The sequence below is a fragment of the Fukomys damarensis genome, unplaced genomic scaffold, assembly GCF_012274545.1.
Source record: "Fukomys damarensis isolate Sample0158 unplaced genomic scaffold, DMR_v1.0_HiC HiC_scaffold_24, whole genome shotgun sequence".
NCBI lineage: Eukaryota > Metazoa > Chordata > Mammalia > Rodentia > Bathyergidae > Fukomys > Fukomys damarensis.
This window is the reverse complement of record NW_022900936.1, coordinates 39686827-39709230: the sequence shown is the minus strand read 5'-3', so window position 1 is coordinate 39709230 and position 22404 is coordinate 39686827.

Genomic DNA, 22404 nt, shown 5'->3' with positions numbered 1-22404 from the left:
AAAAAAAAAAAAAAAAAAAAAAAAAAAAAAAAAAAGCATTCTGTTAGAGAAAGGTGGGGTTAAAATGTAGAGTCCTTGGCCTGGGCAAAATGCACACACAGGTTATAGTTCTTATAATCCAACTAACACCACCCAGAAGCCATTTTACTTTTAAAGAGTCATATGCAGCCTGCTATGTCTGTAACTGGGACTAGTGCCTAAGGGTTTTTCAAACATCAAGATATTTTAATGGGTAGCTTCTTTCTGTTTGTTTTGCACTTTGAGACTAAAATCCCTGTTGGTGAGATATACATGAGCTGGAGAAGACAACACTATGCCTTCTATAAGCATTATAGTAGTACTGTAGATAGCTAAATTAGATGAAAATTAATATGCAATCAGAGAGGGTTTGGGCCCTTGAGAAGTCAGCACAAAATAAAGTAAAATAAAAACATTAGAATTGTGGCCGGAGGTAAATATGAAGAGCCAGGCCTCAGGATGGAGATGCAATAACCAGGACTGCAAAATAAACAGAAACTTGAGACTATTCTGTGATTAGAACCTCCTGGTCCACTGGACCCAGATAGGCATCAGACACATAGGTGGGGACTTAGCACTTCTAGACTCGTACTCCCCACCCTCTCCAAAAATGCTTTTGTCTTTCCATATATACATGACTCATTTCCCTATTGGATCAATTAGCTAAGTGACTATACTTGTAACCCATACCTTGATTATAGTTTGACCCATTTTGTACCCATTTGTTATTTCACTGTATAAATTATCCCTGAGGAAAAGCCTTGGTGGTCACCCACTCAGGACCTCTCCTGAAAATCCAGGAGCTAATCTTCTCTTTATTTGCAATAAAACTCCTAACTCTCCTTTGGTTTATGACTTCATTCCTTGAGGTTGTGAAGTCATGAACTTGGCATATCTAACATCTAACAGGTTGGAAGTTATTTTTCCCATATCAGTAGATACCCCAATGCAGATGGACATTAACAGAAATGTAAATTTGCCAACATACAATAATGAAACTCCCAGACACTTCATGACTGAAATGAATTGGCAGGGGGTAGTAGAAAAAAGAAATGTGATTTCACTTTGCCTAGTGAGGATTCAGGGCCTCCAGGAGCACTTCAGTATCCTTTCCAAGGTGATGGTGAGGTATGCTTGACAAGCTTACCCATAAATGACCCACAGGATGTGTGAACAAAGTGACAGTAGGCTCCCAGAAGGAACCCCTACAGGCAGACAAAGAAAGATAATTTCCAAGGAAGACAGCAAGTATTCACCATTCAGGACTTTGAGCAGTTCTAGAAAACATCCCACAGTGGAAAAGAAATCTGAGAAATAATCAGGGGATTCAAATTTAGGGTCAGAAGCCTCAGTTTCCATGGAAATACTAAGGATGGCCTGAGGGAGTGCTTCTTCTCCTACCTCTGTAAGACCCGAAGTCTCACCTTCACTCCACGGAGTGGAGCGTCAACAGACAAAAGGGCCTTCACGATGCTGAGTCCTATAGCTCAGCGAAGCCCAGGGAGCTTCGACAAACAGTGAGAGTCACCCAGGAAGGAACATACCAGGCCAGTTAGTAAACAGACCTTTACTAGTCTGCCCAGAGGGCACTCTCAGAACAAAGTAGCTGGCGCAGACAGGCGTCAGCTCAGGGGCTGAGGTCCTTTTTATAGGGGGGGTAAAAAGGGGGGTTAACATTCTAAACTTGCAGGCAGGGGACAAAGGTTAATAGTCTGCTGATTTGAGCTGGTGGTCAGCAGTCAGGTACTGGGCAGTCACACATTGATGATTAACAGATACCTATAGGATGTTTCAAAGGCCACCAAGATATTCAGGACGAGCAAACAGTTTGACAATTAACTTGGGGTCTCTATGTATGGTACAGATTTTATCTCATAGTCTAGAATCACTAACTTACACATTAATCATGATCTGGACTTTAAACAGTACAACATTGCCTTACATTCCTAAGTCAGGGTTGGAACAAAGGTCGGGGCTACGGCTACAATGGGAGGGGGTTAGAGCACTGGCTCCTAGGCCCCTTTTACTTTGGTCTCACACCTCTGGTTTCTAACAAACCTCAAGCTAACCCAGGTGTTTTTAATTAGAAAAACATCCTTTTAATATAGACAATGAACATTTTTCCATCATGAAAAGATAACCAGTGTGGAGGTACACGCCTGTAATCCTAGCACTTCAGAGGCTGAGGCAGGACTGCCAAGAGTTTGAGACTAGCCTGGACTACTCAGTGAGACCCTGTTTTCAAAAAAAAAAAAAAAATCATCTTTAGAAAACTGCTACTGCTACTTTTATTAGTCTGCAACATAAATCTAATTTTGAAAATATATTTGCTGAGGGCATATTACCCCAAAGCAAACCACTTTGCTTGGTTTCCTGTTGGCTAATTCTTTTCTAATGAGAAATACTGGAGGGACTACTGCCTTTGTTCTTGTCTTGTCTTGGAAAAAGTATTCCTTCTCTTTGGAATAATTATTTTAATTTTTCTATCTCTTTTTTTCTTTATTTTCCCCTCTCTTTCACATTGGATTGTTTGATTTCTAGGTTTATGTAGATAAAATAGAATGTTCTATTATTCTTGAGCTACAAAATATTAGGACTTTTTTTCACCAAAACCTAAAATCATCTGCTTTGCTCCTTAATTTGGCATAAGGCTCTTCTTGTTCTGATTTGATCTCCTGATAGTTGCTAATCTTTTGATGGAGGGGAAAAATTAATTCAGTAAATGGCCCTCTGGTGATCAGGAGATTTTAGATGCTAAGCTTTATTTGTTATCAACTCCAGCCTCAGCATGAGTCCATTTCTCCCTATGCACATACCACCAGCTCCTGGCACACACACAGCACCCTAGATCACTGTGATCAAGTTAAAGTCTGTATCAAAATAAACCCTAAATACTGTAAAGCCTAATAGGAAATTTAATCCATCTCTATTTTTGTGAATTCTGCTAATGCTGTAAATTTTGTTTTTAACTGTTGAATGCCATCCTGTGGGGAAATTTGGTAATACCGATTCATTGCTAACTCACCTCTGGACAGCTCTTTTGCAATTAGCAGTAGGTAAATGTGCATTTTTCAGTCTGCCAGCCCTGGGATTGAGCTAGAATAAATCCAGGATGGTCCTACCAAAAACTGCAATTCTCATTAGTATCGGAAGCCTAAATCATTTGCTAAAAGGCTGCTAGCAAACACATTAAGGGAACTGGTTTTGTTCCATGGGTGATTATGTTTTCTACTACACAATAAAACCTCATTGCGTCTTTACAATTTTCTCCAGAAAAGTCTGCACGACTATTTTCCTTCCTTCAAAAAACAGACAGATAAAAATGTGTGGTGTTGTATCTCACTGAGGTGAGAACTAAATTGTGCTTTATAACTGAGCTTACTGGCCATCTCACTAAATGAATCAACCTGATTAGCTGTCGAGTACAAACTGCTGAGATCCCACTGCAGAGCGGTCACCTTTACACTTAACAGCACAGGAAAATTACAATTTAAAAAAAAATTTTAAAAAGCATTTAGTCACTTACTTTAAAATAGCAAATCCAGTCATTGTCTTGAGGGTTACTTAACACAATTTCATGCCCCTTCAGCCTCGCTGAGCTGCATTTTCTTCTCACTGTCTTTATACAGGGAAGGTGAATGATTAAAGCTGGCAGCCTCACCCCAGGCAGCTGTCTGAACACTCCTGAAACACTGGCGCCCAGAGAAAAGTGATAAGCAGGAGTGGCCCTCCAGAGTAGCCATATTTGTATAGTAGTATTTACACCACAGTAGGTAAACTATAAATTATTCTTTCATCATGAGTTTATTTTCTTTCATGTAGACTTATATAGCATGCAGGTGATAGTGAAAATCATGAGTATTTCCCCCTGCTTAAAGTAATTTGGCTAGTTGATCAAGGGGCTGCCCGCCCGTAATTTCAGCACTCAGAGAGGCTGAAGCAGGAGGATCACCATCAGTCTAGGTTACACAGTGGGATCAAGGCCAGCCTGCAGTACAAAAAGAGACCCTGTCTCAAAAAAAAAAAAAAAAGTAATTTGTGTATACTTTTCCCATTTCCACTACTAGATCATGAACTTATACATTGAATCTATCCAGAAGACAAAAGAAAAAGTGCCTTATATACATTAAATTAATTAGAAAATTACTTTTTAAATGGGAGGGTAACAGAAACACAGTCCCCGTTGCTTTAAGAATATTCTCTTCAACTTATTTAATTGCACTGTAGAAAAAATGTTATACTAATTTTCAATACTGTTATTTTTTCCAATAGCAAAATAAATAAATAAATAACTATTTTTTACAAAAATAAGAAACATCCAGTTTATCTGTGACCTCATCCAGGTCACAGAAAAAGAGAGAAAATGAACAGCTCAGCAGCAGTGAGGGAGGGGAACAGCTAAGCCACCAGTTTTCCATGACCTTCTATGGTAGGACAGGGTTTTCAAGTTCAGTACCCTGAATATCCTCGCCGTACATTTTAGTTGGCAGGATGAGGCTGTCCTGTGTATTACAGAGTATTCAGTAGAGTATCCCTGACCTTGCTCACAATTGTGACAACCAAAAATAACTTTTTCCAGACACTCCCAAACATCCCCAGAAGGGCAAAATCAGACTCCAATGAGAACCACTGGTTTAGTTTAGCTTTACTTAGAATAAATGTCCCAAAAGTAAACAGTGTACAAAAGATTTCTACCTGATGTATTTTTGGTATCTTTATCAGATGGTACTCATTTAACATCTTTTTTACTTTCACCCTGGTTGGTTTGTTTGCTTGCTTGTTTGCTTGTTTCATCTTTAGCTTATTAAACTATTCCTGAGAACTAGCAACAACTCTTCTGAGCTCAGGCCACTGACTTGTGGAACAGCCTGAGTAGGCCACAGAAGGTGACCATTATCATCAGAAGCGAGGATGATTCCAGACTGAGATATGCCTTTTTTTATTTCAAAATTTTGAAGATCTCTAAATACTACAAAATTAAGGGATTCCTCAGTAGGATTACAGAAAAACACTAAGCCTATGGGACCAATTTCAGAACATTTAATCCATATCTTCTTTGAGAAGTGGGAGACTAGTTGATTGTAAATGTGGAAGCTCTTCAAATATGTCAGGTTGCAGATTGGGCAGATGTAGGAATGTACAAAAGAGGGACCCAGTTTGTGGGGTCTCATACTCTAAAGCTCTCTTACAATTCATTCTTCTGGTGTAAGGTACAGATTTCCTCTTTCTAATCTATTTTGAATAGAAGGAATCTAGTAGCTGTCCAAGAAAAGTCCTTGAACTCCATTAAGCCAGACCACAATTCATGTGCATGCTTGAACCAGTGAGTATGGCCACAGAATGAAATATGCTGACTGATTCAAAACAACTGAACCATTATTGGATAGCAGCAGGTAAAGTGAGCAGATGAGAGGTGAACAGAGCCAAAAGAAAAATCTAGATAATATTTGGAAGGAAGAAGGGAAGGAAAATAAGTTTTGGAAATTGGATAAATATTATTAATTATTGTGATTAGATTTTATATGTTTAAAACCACCATGTAAAGTAAAATGAAAATACAACATACTTCGATGTGTGCAAGATAATCACAGGACTGGTATTTTTAAATAAATATCAATTTACTAACAATATATTTATTTAAAATACATATTCACAGTGTGCTACACTGTTATGTCTGTTAAAATTTAGAAATATGGGATGGTCATCTTTTGAGTTTTTATTTATTCTTTACTTTTTTTCTCATTTTGAGATTACAGCAAGTCTAAATACAAGATCCTATCTGAATGTGTGATTCAGGCTAACAGGCTTCCTAGATAGCCTTTACCACCACTGCCACTATCCACACCATGACCACAGACTAGGTTTTCACTCCATTTACTCCTTTAGTTATATTAAGAAGCTTTCAGAGACAGTCACAACATCAGAAGAATGGTTCACATTCGAATGATCAAATGAAATATAAATATCCCTGCTTAGAGCGCATTCAGAAAAGCAAACTCCCTGTTAGGGAAAATTATTTAACAGACAATTTTTGTGAAGGTGAGTACACAATGAAGTAAAGAGCTTTAGAGATTGGGAAAAGGCTAAAGTTAAGCTGAGCTCCCAGGAGGATTGTTGAAGCAGTTTATTTTAAATATGCTAAAATGTTAGGGTATTATCTTTCTAATAAGATGAGATCAAAAAAGAGTCAACAAACAGAAGTTAGAAAATAGATGCTGCTTCTGAGTTCAAAAGTTCAATAGTTTCTGCCTTTTCACTTCCTGCTGACTTCTGCTAGGGTAGTCTGAATGCTCAAGATTTTCAGGAGAGCTGGTAGAGGAGCCAATAAGAATTTCTTTGATATCTGTAAGTATAAATGTCCCCTCCAGCTTCCACGTTGACTATTCTCCAAGAGCTCAGATTGGGTGTTATGTATTTAGGACTCAGTTTGCATTTTCCCTAGAGACAATGAGATTGCTGAAATGAAATTCTGTCCTGAGAGTTTTTTGAAACTTAAATGCCATGTTGCTCCTGTGAGAAAATACTCTAAATCATTATTTCGAATAGCGGGAACATACTTCCCTTTAGAGTAGGAATACTTCAGTTTCAAGACTATGGACCAGGGATCTGACCTCCAAAAGGAAAGAAGGATATAATAAAGGAATAAAAGTCTTATTAGCCTTAAAGACATAAAATGGTTAATGTGTCTTCCAAAATTGCCAGGTCTCTATGAAGTAGTTTAAAGCACAAGAAAGCATAGGTTAAAAATATCTTACTTATTCCTTTTGATGGGGTTCAGTGCTTAACATTCATTTGATATTACCTAGTTCAGAACTGAAATGAAAGTTTAAACTTGAATATTTGAGGGCCAGGAATTTAGCCCAGTGGTTCTGCCACCTGCCTTACAAGCAAAAGGTCCTGAGTTTAATCCCCAGTACCAAAAAAACAAACAAACTTGAATGTTTGATGCAATAACAAATAGATATAATTAAGTAAGTCCAGAATTGGTTATGCTAAGCCTAAGAGAATGTACTTAAGGGATCAGAAAAAAACAGCCAAATGAGACAAGAACTGACCACCAAAGGCAAAGACAATCCCATTTCATAAAGCAGGAGGAAATGTGACTAGGAAAAACAATTGTTTTATGAAATAAAGTAAAGATGACTAAAGAAAAGGTCATGATTTCTTTCTTTCCTTTTCTACAATCAGAAAGGTATTTGGCAAGCAATGTATGGATTTCAGGATTTTCAGGACAATGAGAACAAAGCAGATGATCTAACTTGGCTTCCATTCCTAAGACCAGAAGCAAGTATGCTTGAAGTTGATGTAGGAATATTAAGGATATTGCCCACATCATCAGCCAGCCAACCCAGCCAGTGCTCTGACCACCCTCAAAGCCTGGATTGTGATGTCTTAGGGCACATAATGGTGTATAAATTACTGAATTATCCTATCAGTTATTTCACATTAATCAGCATTAATGCTGTTTCATCAGAGAAATGTCACTGTAATAGCATTGTATTAAAGAAATTATCAGAAATATAAGAAAAAAATACACATGCCAGGATTGAGAGTCCCTAAACTAATCTCTTGGAAAAAGAGGAGGACAAAGCTTGCCACGCATCCAGTGAAGTCTTTCCTACTCTAAAAGTACCCCATGAGACTGAATGAGTAGGATTAATTCAAATTGGAAAAATCTTGGAGAATTTCTTCATTATGAAACAATCGACTATATCCTGAACTTTTCTGTAACATATGGAACATTTTATCAAGAACAACCTGACTTTCTACAGTCAACAAGAAGAGTTAGGTCGGAGCAGTGCCTATGACATATGTGTTGCAGGGAGCTGTTTGTATCATTGAAAGCTCTAAAATGTTTGCCATCACTGGGTTAGAGTGTGATGGGAAGCAGTTTACATATTATTTTATTATTACTTGGAAACCACCAGATGGCATTCTATTAGGCTTTATTTATCCTGATAATTTTCATCATGCAGTAATGTACTTGTGGTTGGACCATCGGTAAAAGCAAGAGAACACTTTGGAGTAGTATCTTATAGGAAGCAATTAAACATGCCAGCAAAGCTTGTTCTATTGCTGAATCTGTTACTATGACAATTTATGTAGGTCACATGCTACCCACAGCATAGGAATATAACACTCAGTGCTACTAACTACTTAGCCAGAGAAGGAAAGAACCACTTTGGGTAGGTGGGAAGGAATGTCTTGTGGCTGCAAGGCTTCTACACTGTGGTTAGCTCATAGTAAAAAGCAAATGACAAATCCAGCAGTGATACGGGTTGTAGTTTACTGTAGTTTTAATTATTCTCAGAACTTCAGACAGACAGTATTTCACTGATCTTGAAAAAAAACCTATTTGAAATGTGCAAGCAGATTTGTTGCAATTATCTGTTACAACTTTTTATAAGCAACAAAAGAATTCAAGTACTGATGAGCATAAATTCATAAATATATTTCTAATATTTAATTATATCGATTATGACTTGTTACTTATCTAGGATGTTGGGCCTCTATGTGTAATAAAAAGTTTTAAACTGTTCTATGATGTGTAAAGAATCACATGATATTTCAAAAAAGTACCTAAAGGTCTGATTAAGTAACTGAATAGCTTTGTGACCTTGGGAAGGTCATATAACCTAAACTACTTTATCCTAAATTTGCTGAGTTTGAACTAGATTTCCATCAAATCTGCTGCATGGTAAAGTGTTCCCAAGTATACAGTTTGTAGTCAGAAAATTTCCATTTTAAAATCTTGTTCCATCATATAGGTTTGTAAACCTGGATGCACTGTTTAACTTTTTGAGCTTTAATTTCCATATGTTTAAATAATACCTATTTAATTCAATTGTATGAAAAAAATCACATGCAGTAATTAACATAAGATGTTTACCATAGTGCCTAGTCCATTTTAACCATTCAATAAATATTAATGATTACTACTAGCAAATACGGTTCTAACCATGTGCTTCTTTACTGGACTTCCTTACAGTGTTGAACATGCTCTAATTCTATTACTGATTAAGGCTCTGCCAACTCATCTTGTGATGTCACTTAGATTTTAATAAATTTAGTAAGTAACATTTTGCTTCTTTCAGTGTCCCTTAACTTTCCTATCTTCTCAAGAGTGTGAGTGAGTCTGGACAGAAAGTTAAAGCAGATCATAAAAAATGCAGGAAGGGTGACTTAGAGCTGTGATGAGAGTCACAGCTGCTATGAATCTCAGCTTTATCCACTGTTCCAAGTTTCTGGCTTTTAGTGATGTCCTTGGTCCAGCCCACATCTTGCCAAACCCAGTAATACTTCAAATTTAGATTTAGATTTGGCTTCTCCAAGCACAGATCACTATTCCAATATTAATGGCATTCCCAACATGTAGCCAAGATTCTACATCCTTAAATGTTAGAACCACAAACAAATGTTGCTTCACTGCAAAATTAAAAGGGGGAAGAAGAAACTTCCACAAGAAAGTGTATTTTAAATATTCCACCAAATGCAAACCTCTTCAAGTGGATGTGATGGTGTTTCTTGATGGGATTTGTATTTTGGCACTTGGAATGAGTTCAAAGTGGCCCACTGTGGTCTAAGTCAACTCTACATAAATGTATAATATTCACCTTCAGTATTCCCATTTAAATGTCCAAGGTAATTCAGAAAAAAGCAAGTAATAATAACCATAAAGACATATAACCATTGCTCATTAATACCACTTCCATTGGTTGTTTGTCTCTCTACTTTAACCTTGGAACACAGCCACCATGATGTGAGGATGCCCAAGCAACATGGAGAACACTAGTAGGTATTCTCCAACAGTCTCATCTAGGTTTAAATCAAAAGATAGCATCAGCCACTGAATATAAAAATGTGCCAGTCCTCTGATAATTCCAGGTCTCATACTTTGATAAGTCCTGATGATGCTGAATGGGACACTGATGAGCTACCCTGACTTTAACTATGTTGCAGATCAATATGCAAAATAAATTTTATTTTAAGGCACTAAGTTTTGTTTTCATTTCTGTTTTTTTGCAGTATTGGGGATCAAACTCAAGACCTTGAGCTTGCCAGGCCAGCATGGCACCACTGAGCTACATCTCCAGACCAAAGGCAATAAATTTTAAGGTTGTTGTTATACACCAATAGGTAACCAGAGGAACTGGATAGACATTTGATCAAATAAATGACGGTGACCCTATTGTTCTTAAATTAGAATAAAAACACTGCATCCTCAGCTGGTCCTATAATCTAACCCCAGTAGGCTAGGAAATTCAGTGCAAAATTGCACTGTATCCCTCCACAGGCAGAGTTACTATTTTGAGTTTAGCATAATATTATAACAAAAACAATTTAAATAGCATTCACTAATATTTACTGAGTGATTATCATCCAGCAAGACATTGTTTGGCCTACAATTTCTCATGTAATACCCTCAGAAAACCTGTAATGTATATGAGAAGTTCAGAAAAGTTAAGAAATTTACCCACAAATCCTCAACTCTAAGCAAAGGAATACTATTTAAAGCTGATGTGCTTAACCACATAAAAATGTGAAACTATTCCCTGCAAACTCTTGTATCAGTGAAGAAGTTATAGCTGCATTAGGAGCCCTTTGGAAAATGATGACAAAGAAAATATGACAAAATAAAATAATACATCAAAATGTATGGAATATAGCCACAGCTATACTTAGAGAACCAATGTGAAATGTACTCAGAGTAAAATTAATAAATTCAAATGCTTTCGCTATAAACAAACCATCAAAGAGTAAAAATAAATGAACCAGGAATTCAAGTCAGTAATTTATGAAACCAGTATTAAAGAAACCAGAATGGATTACCATACTGATTAAGCATAAATCAAACATGTAAGAAAGGTAAAAGAATTTTAAAATATAAAATAATTCCAAGAGAAGTATCTCTATGAAAAACTAAATGTCATACATTACAGGTAGTCAAGGTAAGATGACTTCCAGGTAGAAAAATAGCTTATATTTTCAGTCACAACTCAATAAAAGTCTACCAGTCATTTGTTATCATCTTATAAAATTGTACTGAGATTGGGAGGCTTTGCTTCACAAATTTGGCTCTTTCCTTTTTATGACACCACCATCTTATACACATAAATTCCAAGGATTCTTTGAAATGGGTAAAGAGTAAATGATTGTTCACGGGTGACTTTTATGGACTAAACTTAGAAGCTATATGAGTACATGACACTTCTGTCTACATTAAATTTATAAGAATCCACACAGTCATATCTACCTCAAGTTGGTTAGGAAATTCAGACCATTATTATGCCCAGAGGGGAAAAAATAGGTTTGGTGAAATGTACCTTTATCTCTACTATACTTCTTCGTGGAGTAATTCCATTTGATTTCATCTCTTATACAGAACACAAATATTCCCATTCAAAATAATAGATCTACCCAAAAGGAAAATTCACTACATTCTGGTGAAAATTAAAGAACTCCTGATGGCACAAAGTAATTTTCAAACTGCCTCCTGTTATTTCTTATGCTTTAGTGACTAATAAGCTAAATTAAGAAATTTTCTCTTTTCCTCTAATACAGACCACATAATGGTGGAGCCTGGATAATGTGACTGTAACAAATACTCCCATTCAAAAAGTGGGAGAATGGAAAACGCCATGCAGTATTTACTCCTCAGCAATTCTGAAATCCCATGAGGTAGATAATGCAAACCTGAATTTGTTATTTGAAGAGAACATCATCTAATCACTATTCCTTTGGTCCCTCATTTTTTCAGTTAGACAAGGTGGTTCTTCCCTGCTCCAGTCCTTCACAACCACTTAAAATTAATCTTGAAAATTATGAACTCTGCAGAGGTGAAAAAGCTTTGGGAATCCCACTTGCTGCTCACTGAAGACTGAATTTCTAATTATTGTTTAGGGATTAGTCAAAGAGTTTTATGCCTGGTTAATTGTTTTTCTGGCTTCTAAATTATTTGTTTCCAATTAGTATGATATATACCAAATATAACTAAAGTATTTTAACAAACACATTTCCCAAAACTGATATATTTGTCTTTTTGACAACAGACAACTCCTAATTTTAGTATATGTGCTGTGGATGTGAGAAATAGACCACTCCAAATTTATTAACAACTTTGTTCAGGAATCAAGTTTAGGAATATTGCTTTTTTAAATATGAAAATATTATTGAATTATCATACATTTGGTGATATTAAACTTTTTAAAATGGACCAATTTTGCTCATGTTTTCTCATCATATTTGGAAACAAATTTTATTTCAAATTATATCAGAGAGTTGGAGACAGTCAATTTTCCAACTACTCCAAAGGCCATATTTTTAATATACTTTTTATTGGTACATTTTAGGCATACAATACAGTTACATTTATCATTGGGATCTTGTACCTTTACTTGATGTATCTTGGTTCTTATATTTTCCCCATCCCCCTAGCCTCTCTTTTCCCCCTCCATTTCCCTATTTACAAAGACTTGGTTTTCATTTTCCAAGGACCATTCTTTAGTACTGTTTCCATTCATTTCTTCCCAGAGGCCAACTCTATCCATGAAAACCCCAAATTGCCAACATATACTAACAATTTCATTCTTTGGATTTACTTCCTCTAGATTGCTCAGCTGAGTAGTCATATGCTCTTACTCTTAACGTGGCAGGTTATAGTTTAGTTATGGTACAAACATCTGTAGTAGTAGTAGTAGTAGAAGGAAAGAGAAGGCCATGATACCTATGATAAGCACAAGAGAATGTTGCCATCCCCAGAAAAATGGAAATTGGGAAGAAGAATTCACATTCCAGAAAACTAGTTCATCACAGTCAGACCAGAACCACAATACTTAAACTTAAGGCATGTAAGTCTTTTAGGAGAATACTGTATTAATATCTTTCTGTCCATTATAATATCACTCCCCAAATCAAGACTGGTTCTGATGCATCAGAACTTAAACATGTGGGTTAATCCACCAAGTTCAGATGGAGGTAGTGATAGAATTCAAAGCACCACACTACTGACCTGAAAAAAATCAGAGACAATGTTAGAGGAAAAAGAAGATCCTCTGAGGGTGCAGTAGGCAAAAGAATTTCCCCACTCTTCCTTTTTGAGAATCTACTGAAGCTAAAGACACCAAGTTAAGTAAGGAAGTTGATGTGATCCTCAGAACACAGTTTATGAAGTTGTAAAGCAATTATTAATTAAGGAGACACTTTTCTACTGAGGGAAGGCAGCCCATTTCAGTTCCCCATTTAATGTTCTCCTATAAATACTTGAGAGTCTCTAAAGTTTTCACAAGAAATAGTCAAAAAGCATTAGAAAGTACTGCATTTTAAAGGGTACTAACTTTTATGAGGAGATGTACTAATTATTAAATAGTTTTTAATGGATCACATCATCAGTTCTCTGTAGAATGGATATTTTTCCCTACCTGAGCAACCAGGCTTTTTGCTATTAATATTTGTTCTACCAATTAGAAAAGAATGCACATTGAAGATAGTAATTTGAAGTAAATGGGTTTATTTTATTCAGTATTTTATGAGTGATATTACAGTCTCATATGCTGTGGCTTGCAATAATCATGTAATCCATTCTGCATCAGTAAATAATTATTTATTCTCCCAAAGCTGTAATATGATTCAGTTTTCCAGTAGTTTACCCATTCGTTAATGTTTGCTACTGCTGACCTCAGTAGGTTTCTGGTAAAGCTCTATATAGCATTTATAGGTCACAAAAATGCCAACAATGTTCAGCATTGTCACTTTCCAAACTATCTGACAGAAAAATATTTTCCCTTAACTCATTTGTATGTATGTCCTTTGATTAATACTTCACCTAATGCCAAAATATACTGAAATTCTTGTCACTTTACATCTAGCATGACATTTACACAAATATTTGCTGAATTTATCATGAGCAATGCACTCAGAATTTGTATCCTATGGTTTGAACATAGATAAACCATAAACCTGGACTCAAATACCTGCAGAATGAAAAGCATTCAGAAAACTAGAGAAGTGAGAATCTTTCCAAAAATGGAAACTATCCTTTCTTCATCATTTTCAAAGGCCTCACAACTACTAATTGTTGCTAACAAATGGATCTTTTAAAATGAGTATAAAAACTTTTAGGGGTTTTTTTTAAGATAATTTTGAGCAAGAAAGAATGCTGTATCTGAAGATAAGTGGAATTTTTTTTTTAAATCAGAAATACTCCTACAGACTCAAAACTGGGTGCTTCAATCCATTAAGAAAAAAGTGCTTTCTGGAGATGAAGGGGTTTGAAGTGCTTCCATTTCATTGTTCAAGATATAAACCTGTCACTGGAAACATAAAAAAGTTCAGTGAACAAAATTCAAAATATTTAGATTCAAAACTAGTTTTGGTTTGGAAATTATAAATACATTTTGTTGTAGGGCTAATATTCATGGGACACGCCTCATATATGAATGTTCAAGTAGCACCATTTTACTCAATCTCTTAAACACTGTAGGTGCACAGGGTGCACCAGAGTATAGGCTCTGGAGTTAGACCTTCTGCCTGTTCATTTTAGCTTTCCCCTATTTGCATTACTTTGGGCAAATACTCTAACACCTATGTGACTTAAGTTTCCTCATTTAGAAGGAGCAGGGAAATCCTATCACAATAATGACCTCATGGGGTTTTAATGCAGATAAAATCAGTTTATATGTGTGAAATTGTTTATAACAGTGCCTTATACATAATAGCTATTTATTAAAATTTAGCTACTACTATTATCCTCAACTTACAAATGGGATAATTTCAGAAATGTAAACTGACTCCAAAAGTGGTAGAGTCTAATCAGCCACTAATGTCCCTTATTTCCAGACCCCCATCTCCCTGATAGTCCACCTAAAACTTTCCAGACAAATTGGAATTAAAATTAATTTCCACACAAATTAGAAATTGAAGCAATCTATATTTCAGTAACATCATTCATGTTTAATTCAATTCCTATTTCAGCCATTACTGACTAGCCCTGCTCTGTAAGTAAAATACAATAATTTCTCAATCCACAAATTTTTTCAATTTTTTTTTTTGCTTTACCCCAAAATATTTGAAAACATTTTAAAATTAAATATAATGAATTAAAACTTGAGTGGGAATCCAGGTTGCATTTTCCTGAAATTTGCCAATAGTCAGCAATTAGCTCAGAAAGGGGCTAAACCACCCTAGCCAGAGCTGCATGATCTGCTTTCTGTGGTCATTGCTAATAACCACATGACATGTTAGGGGCTAACATTCAAAACTCTACAGCTTTGCACTGCATGCAAATGAAACCTGGACAAGATACTAATAGACTATTTGCCCTGAAAATATCAAACCCCAAACTCTTTGACCACAAAAATATACCTAAGTGACACAGTATAAAATCATGCAAAAATGATTAAGACTTAGCTCTTAGTTTTGACCTTATCTCCAACCAGATTCCTGTCAAGTAAAATGTTGAAATATGTGAATTAGAGTCATTCATAGGAAAATGGATACATATTGAGGATATACTCAAGTGAAATAAATAAGTCACATGTGTAAATACCAAATAATTTCTCTGGTGTGAAAAACTATAATAGTACACAAGATCCTAATGGGATAATAAATAGTGTGAAATAGGAAGAAAAGGGCTAAAGGTGTAGGGAAAGTGGGAAGGGTAGGGGAAAGGGAATAAGGGAAAAGAAAAAAATATGAGAAAATGAAAAAATGGAAATAAAGTGTTTGTAAATGAGGAGGGGAGGAGGGGGTGAAGGGAGGGCAGGGACAAGGGAAAAAATTAGAACCAAGACCTGTCATGTGAAGGTACAGGATCCCAGTAATGAATGTAGCTGTATTGTATACCTAGATTGTACCAATAAACTCAATAAAAAGGAAAAAAGAAATTTAATGTTGAAATATGTGACACTTTGATCTTTAAAGTTTTAAGATTCCTAAATTATAGTTTTTCCCTTTTTTCTTTTTCTTTGGGGGGTGTCGTATATTTAAGACTATGCATATTGCTACTTTGTGCTTTCCCATATCTTTCTCATACATTTTAAGCATAATGGTTTTCTCTAAGAAAATAAAAATATATGGCTCTCTAAGCAGGAATTAGCTTGCAAATAATCATCTAATAAAACAAACTATTATGCAGAATACTCATTAGCTGAGGTTTTCACACTGGGATCTTTAAAACATTTACCTAAGTAAAAGAAAAACTTTCATTTTGCTGATAAAATTAGATCAATTCATCAGTTAGCTATGTAATGGATATATATATACATATCATACATGGGGGAATAGCAGCTTAATGATCTTAAAGAATTTTTTCAAAAGAAAAAGTCCTCTAGTACCTTACTAGATTTCCTTGAAAAAAGAAAAAAGGATAAGGCATTTTTAAGGTGTTTAAAATTTACTGTGTGTCCTTACCAGTGAGTTATTTCACATCTGTCAAAATCATTAAGATGAAGTTATTAACTTTATGATAGTTTAGCAACTATTCATTTTGTTTTTAAAAATGACAGATACTCTTCTGAAACTAAATATCCCTTCTGTGGGCAGTGCTTATTCTGACAACTAAAGAACTGTATTAATAACAATATAATCAGGTGCTCCTTGCATGACCTATGTTGTTAATTCTATGCATATTTTATTCCATGATGGCACAATATTTCTAGGATAAGCCAACTGAAACAATATTCAATAGGAAATGAAAAACAAAAAGGTCACAATTATGTGTTTTGATAGTCAAAATCTTTATGCAACATGTACAGTTTTGTCCTGTACACGCATATGCTAATGGCGAAAATAAGCAAAAGTAGAATGATACATGGCTTTTGAATCACTCCAGGAAGAAAAGCATAGTTTATCAGGAACAAGATACTAGGCTGCTAAATTCTCCATAAATAGATATTATTACCGATGTAAGGGGAGATGATTAAGCTTTAGGACAACTTGAAAACTAGACAAGATTAAAACTGCTTGTCCAAATAAGTACCTGTGATGTGGAAATACTTCTAAATATTTATAACCGTATGCTGACAAATTAAAGGTTTCTACTATTAAACCCAAGATTTATTTGAGCATTAATAGTTTACAAAGCCATAGGCAAAGAAACTAAGCATCATTTCTAGGAATTGCTTATGTTTTAATATATGAAACACAAAGGATTTACATATTTTTACAATACTTAGTGCATTAACAATTTTATAAAGGATAGTAAAGTGATTAGGGGATTAGTGAGAAAGAGGAAGTTGCTTAACAGCATTTTATGATGGGTGAGGAAAAGCATACATGGAGAAATTTCAAGGTTTTTGTCATCCCTACCTTACAGTCATGAAGCAAAGTATAGACATGAAGAATGCCAGTTATTGTTCAGTGTTAACATTTAATAATTTTTTGAGTTAAATTTTAGAATAGCATAATGCATGTATATTCACAAAATGCATATTCTTTAAAATTGAATGACTATTTTTTTACAATGAAAACTAAGTAAAACCATCATTAGAATCTATATTAATCTCTTGAATTTCAAAGAGCTGGGACTAGAGGTTCCATTTGACCCAGCCATCCCTCTGCTGGATATCTTTCCAAAAGAATTAAAAGTATCATATCACAGTGATATATGCTCACCTATGTTTATAGAGGTACAGTTTGTAATAGCTAAAACTTGGAAACAGCCCATTTGCCCATCAGTTGGAAACTGGATAAAGAAGATGTGGTTTTTCTATAAAATGGAATACTACTCATCCATAAAGAATGAGAAATTAGAGTTATTCATAGGAAAATGGATACATTTTGAGGATAAACTCCTAAGTGAAATAAATATGTTACACATTTGTAAATACCGAATAGTTTCTCTGGTGTGAAAAACCATAATAGTACATAAGATCCTAATGAGATAAGTGACCATGTGAAATAGGAAGAAAGGGGCTAAAGGTGTAGGGTAAGTGGGAAGGGTAGGAGAAAGGTAATAAGGGAAAAGAAAAAAATATGAGAAAATAAAAAAAATGGAAATGAAGTGTTTGTGAATGGGGAGGGGAGGAGGGGTCGAAGGGAGGGCAGGGACAAGAGGAAAAAATGAGAACCAAGACTTGTCATGTAGAGGTACAAGATCCCAATAATGAATGTAACTATACTGTATACCTAAAATGTACCAATAAACTCAATTTTTAAAAAAATCTCTTGAATTGCATAACAAACTGTGTTCCATAAGCAACAGAACTATATTTTTCCATAGACTCAGACCTTAGAAGGGGGCTTGTGCTGTCTATACTCACACCTTTAATGTCTCTCCCTTTTCTTATCAGGACACCAGTTAGAGTTGATTAGGGCCAACCTACTAATTTCATGTAAAATTAACTTCCTCTTCAAAACTTTTGTCTCCATTACAGTCACATTCTAAGGTAAACTGGGGTTAGGACTTCAATATATGAATTTGGGGAAGGTATAATTTAGTCCATACCAGAATCTATGCCTCTACAGTTATTGGTTGTCTCACCTAGCCCATGCTTTCTCAGAGATGTTCAGAAAACCAAAAATTAATTTAACATGGAATTTGCTGGAAGGCGGACTGACAGATAGATACCTTACCAGAACATTTAGTAGCAGTACAATCCTCATAACCTCATATTGCTTCGTGCTTTGGTAGCTATGTATTTATTTGCAATTCGGGAAATTTACTAGTCGCTTGTAATAAATTTAGTGTATTACTAGACCCAAGTGTTTGAATTAAGGAGAGGCCAGAAACAGGAAGACCGGTTAGAATATTGAAGGAATTTGATGGAATATTGTAGGAATGTAGATATTCCTACAAATGCAGAAAGAGAAGAGGGTAAGAAGAATTAGCTGCCCCATCTATTCAGAACAGACCAGATCTCAGCTCTTTTGTAGATATTTCCACAAGCTTTCCATGGAAATGTGAAAAAAATCAAAAATGTTTACTTAAGAGACAAAATTGAAATGAATCTGTGACAACTACTGGCTTTAAAATGATATTTCACAAAGCCTATGATTCCAAGGAGATGAACATAAGGACAGGAATATGGGGTGCCCTCATTGGCAAGGCAGCACTGCTTTTATTCTATTGGTAGGAATAACTTGAAAATACTTTTTTTGTCCGCTCTCTTTCAAAGTTTTGAAAACCATTATATTACACAATGTTTAAGTGTTCCTTCCTCCAAGATGTTCTGAGACTTTGAATCAAAAACTATATATCTAACAACATGTCAGAATCTTCCCAAAAGCTTGCTTATAGAACCTTTCCATAAAGAATTTAAAATTAAAGTCCTTTTTAATTAAATATCTGGTCTCAGATATGGTCTTAAATTCAAACTGGTCATGCCCATATTCATGGTGGAAAATGGAAGTTTAAAATTAATTTACTTACCTACAAAAAGACACTCATAAATAGTAAATTTTTATTTTTCAATTATCAGACCAAGTAAAAGAATTCATTGTCGGGCTGGGGATTTAGCTCAGTGGTTTGGTGGCCTGCCTTGCAAGCGCAAGGACCCAAGTTTGATTCCTGGTACCAAAAAATAAAATAAAATAAAATAAATAATAAAAAAAAGAATTCATTGTCTAACATTTCAAAGAGGTAAAATCAAGTTTTTTGTTCTTTTTTTTTTTTTTTTTAAGCTTACATGCAGCAGGAGGATCTAGTCTTCTAAAGGTAAAGGATAGTAAATCTCAAGTGGGTATATGGTAGGAGATAAGAAATATTTAGGAGTTGGGAGGTAGGAGAAGCTGCCAGGGGTTGAAGAGTTAGAGAAAGACCTGAAGGAATCTTCTGGGTTGGGTAGGAGGAGGTCTGTGAGAGGGCTCAAAACATGTGAAAAACCTACCTTCCCAAGATACCTCCCAACAAACGGATTGTATTTTCTCAGAGTACCTCTGGGCTCAGAAAATTCATTCTGATTTGCCATACTGCTATTGCCCTGAATTTTTCTCGCAGATCAAAAACAGTTTGACATTTGACTTCCCTGAACTTCCATAAAGGGCAGCAAAATGCTACACAAATAAGACAAAACAAAACAAAATCAGCAAAGCAACAAAATTTAAAAAAATTAGTTTTTCTGGTTGGCTTTAGGTGAAATAGCTCAGAAAGAGAGTAAAAGAAAAAACGAGAAAATTTTAAGTAAGATACATCTTAATAGTACACACATACACTCATACTTTCCAAGCTTTAGCAAACCAAAATACACAACAACAACAAAATGGTTAACCAAAAATGGTTAAGAAACAAAAGAAAAGAAAAAGCTACTAGCATTTAAAAAAAAACTGTGGAAAAACTGTCAGATAGTACACGAGTTTTACTTGAAAGCAGATGTCAGATCACTGCAAAACTAGTTCCTAAAAGTCTCACAATACAAAACTGGCATTTCATTCCTAATTGAGCTTTTAAGACAACAAAATGTTTTCAAAGTCTTAGTATACTTACATTTTTAACATGTCAAGATACAGTGAAGTTAATGAGGTCAACAACATCAATGTCTGTGATCAAACAGCTAACCAATTAGTGTATAAACTAGAGAATGCATGTTTAAACTATATTTTCCGTGTACTCCTTTACTACCAGAAATTGTCAGCCTGCGAGCATATTTTTTTCTGCCATTACATTTTATGCTAGCCACTAATGTATCTATAAAGATTGCTAGCATGTCTTGTTTATATAATTAACCCTGCACTAGTGGGCGATACTTAGCAATATAGATCTTAAATTTATTTTTAATAAATTATAATTTAGTGTGAGAAGTGAAGATTACATTCAGCCTTGTTGAGTACTTTACTGCATTGATCAGGTTATAGCTATAAATTGAACGAGATTCTCCACTACATAAATCCAGACATTTGTCTATAATAAGCAAGGGCCTTGAGAATCATCCAGGTGATAATTCTTTCTAAATATAACCTATTCAGCATTTAAATTTTTTCATATTTAAATCATCACTAAAATCTTTATTGCAAATGTCTTATGAATATATTTTCTGCTCTATCCTCCTGACCTCATTCCTCTTTCTTTTACTCATCTCCTTTCTGTCCAGAGAGTATTCACAGGACAAAGAAGACACAAAATTGTAGCTTAAAGCTGGAAAAAAAGCATAATACACCTTATTGATTAGTGGACCACAGGACCAGTGTTTATCAGCCTCAGTCAGAGCCTGATGCCAAATTTCTGGTTAGAAATAGATCATAGAAATCTGTTTATTGGAAAATAGAAAGTAGAGGAAAGGCTAGAAGATTTACGTGAAAATTTTGTTTAAACACTGGTAAGTGCATATTTGAGCAGGTTTGGGGCTACTGTGCCCATCAATTTATAAAGAGTTGATAGGGAGAGTTCAGTATTCCTCCACCCACCACCAAAACCACTAGACTGTCACCACTACCTCCCATCTGTGAGAGTCACATGCCATCAACAGCTTGTGACAGAGATTACCAAAAAGATAGAGCAAATGTACAGTGAAGTTAAGTGTGTACATAGCGATATAGGAACTAAGCAGGGAAGGGAACCAAGAAACTGGGGAAATTACAGTTACAGCTGTGATCGATGCTCCATAGAAAAGTCTTAGATATAGCGAATACAAAGAATCACCAAGTCACAATAATGGGATTGATGAATTTCCAAATTTACAATTGCAAATGCAATACAATTCGGTAGAAACCATGCTTCAAATTTTGATATTTAATATTTTTCTGGGCCAACAATATAGGGTCTGATTATCTCTTTCGATGGCAGGGCAGCAGCAATTGCCACAGTTTATACTCAGTTGCTTGCTTACAAGTGTGAACAACCACAGCTCTAGTTTACCAATTTGCTAAGCTATCATGTCAGGTGAGTGAGGTATATTAAATGCACTTTCAATTTATGATAAATTTATCTGTATAAAACAAGAAAAACTAACATCAGCTAGGGAGATACAGAAGGATTTTCTAAGAAAAATAACACCTAAGCGGTTTTAATTTATCTGTACACTCCACCCAATTTACCCAAAGCAAATTATTTTATTTGTTGACACAGTAATTTCTCAAACCGATACTATATGAAGGGCACTCTTCTAATTGCTAAGGACACAACAGTAGATGAAACAGAAATCCCCACCATGAGATAATTTAAATTCTGAACTGAAAGACAAAAATTTCAGCATGGCGGGTGAGATTTGATGCTTATCACTAAAGGAAATAACTGGAATGAGTCAGGTGCATATTACAGAAAAAATTGCAGCACTTCGAAGCGGTGAACATGTTTTCTTATAATATAGATTTCTCAAAATAGTATTGAGTAAAAAGTCTGGCTATAAAATGAGTCTTAAAACATAATACCACTAACATAAATTAAAAATAACTGTTACATAAAGCAACACTATATTACTGGGATTTAAATATATCCGTGCCTGCCTGTCTGCGATC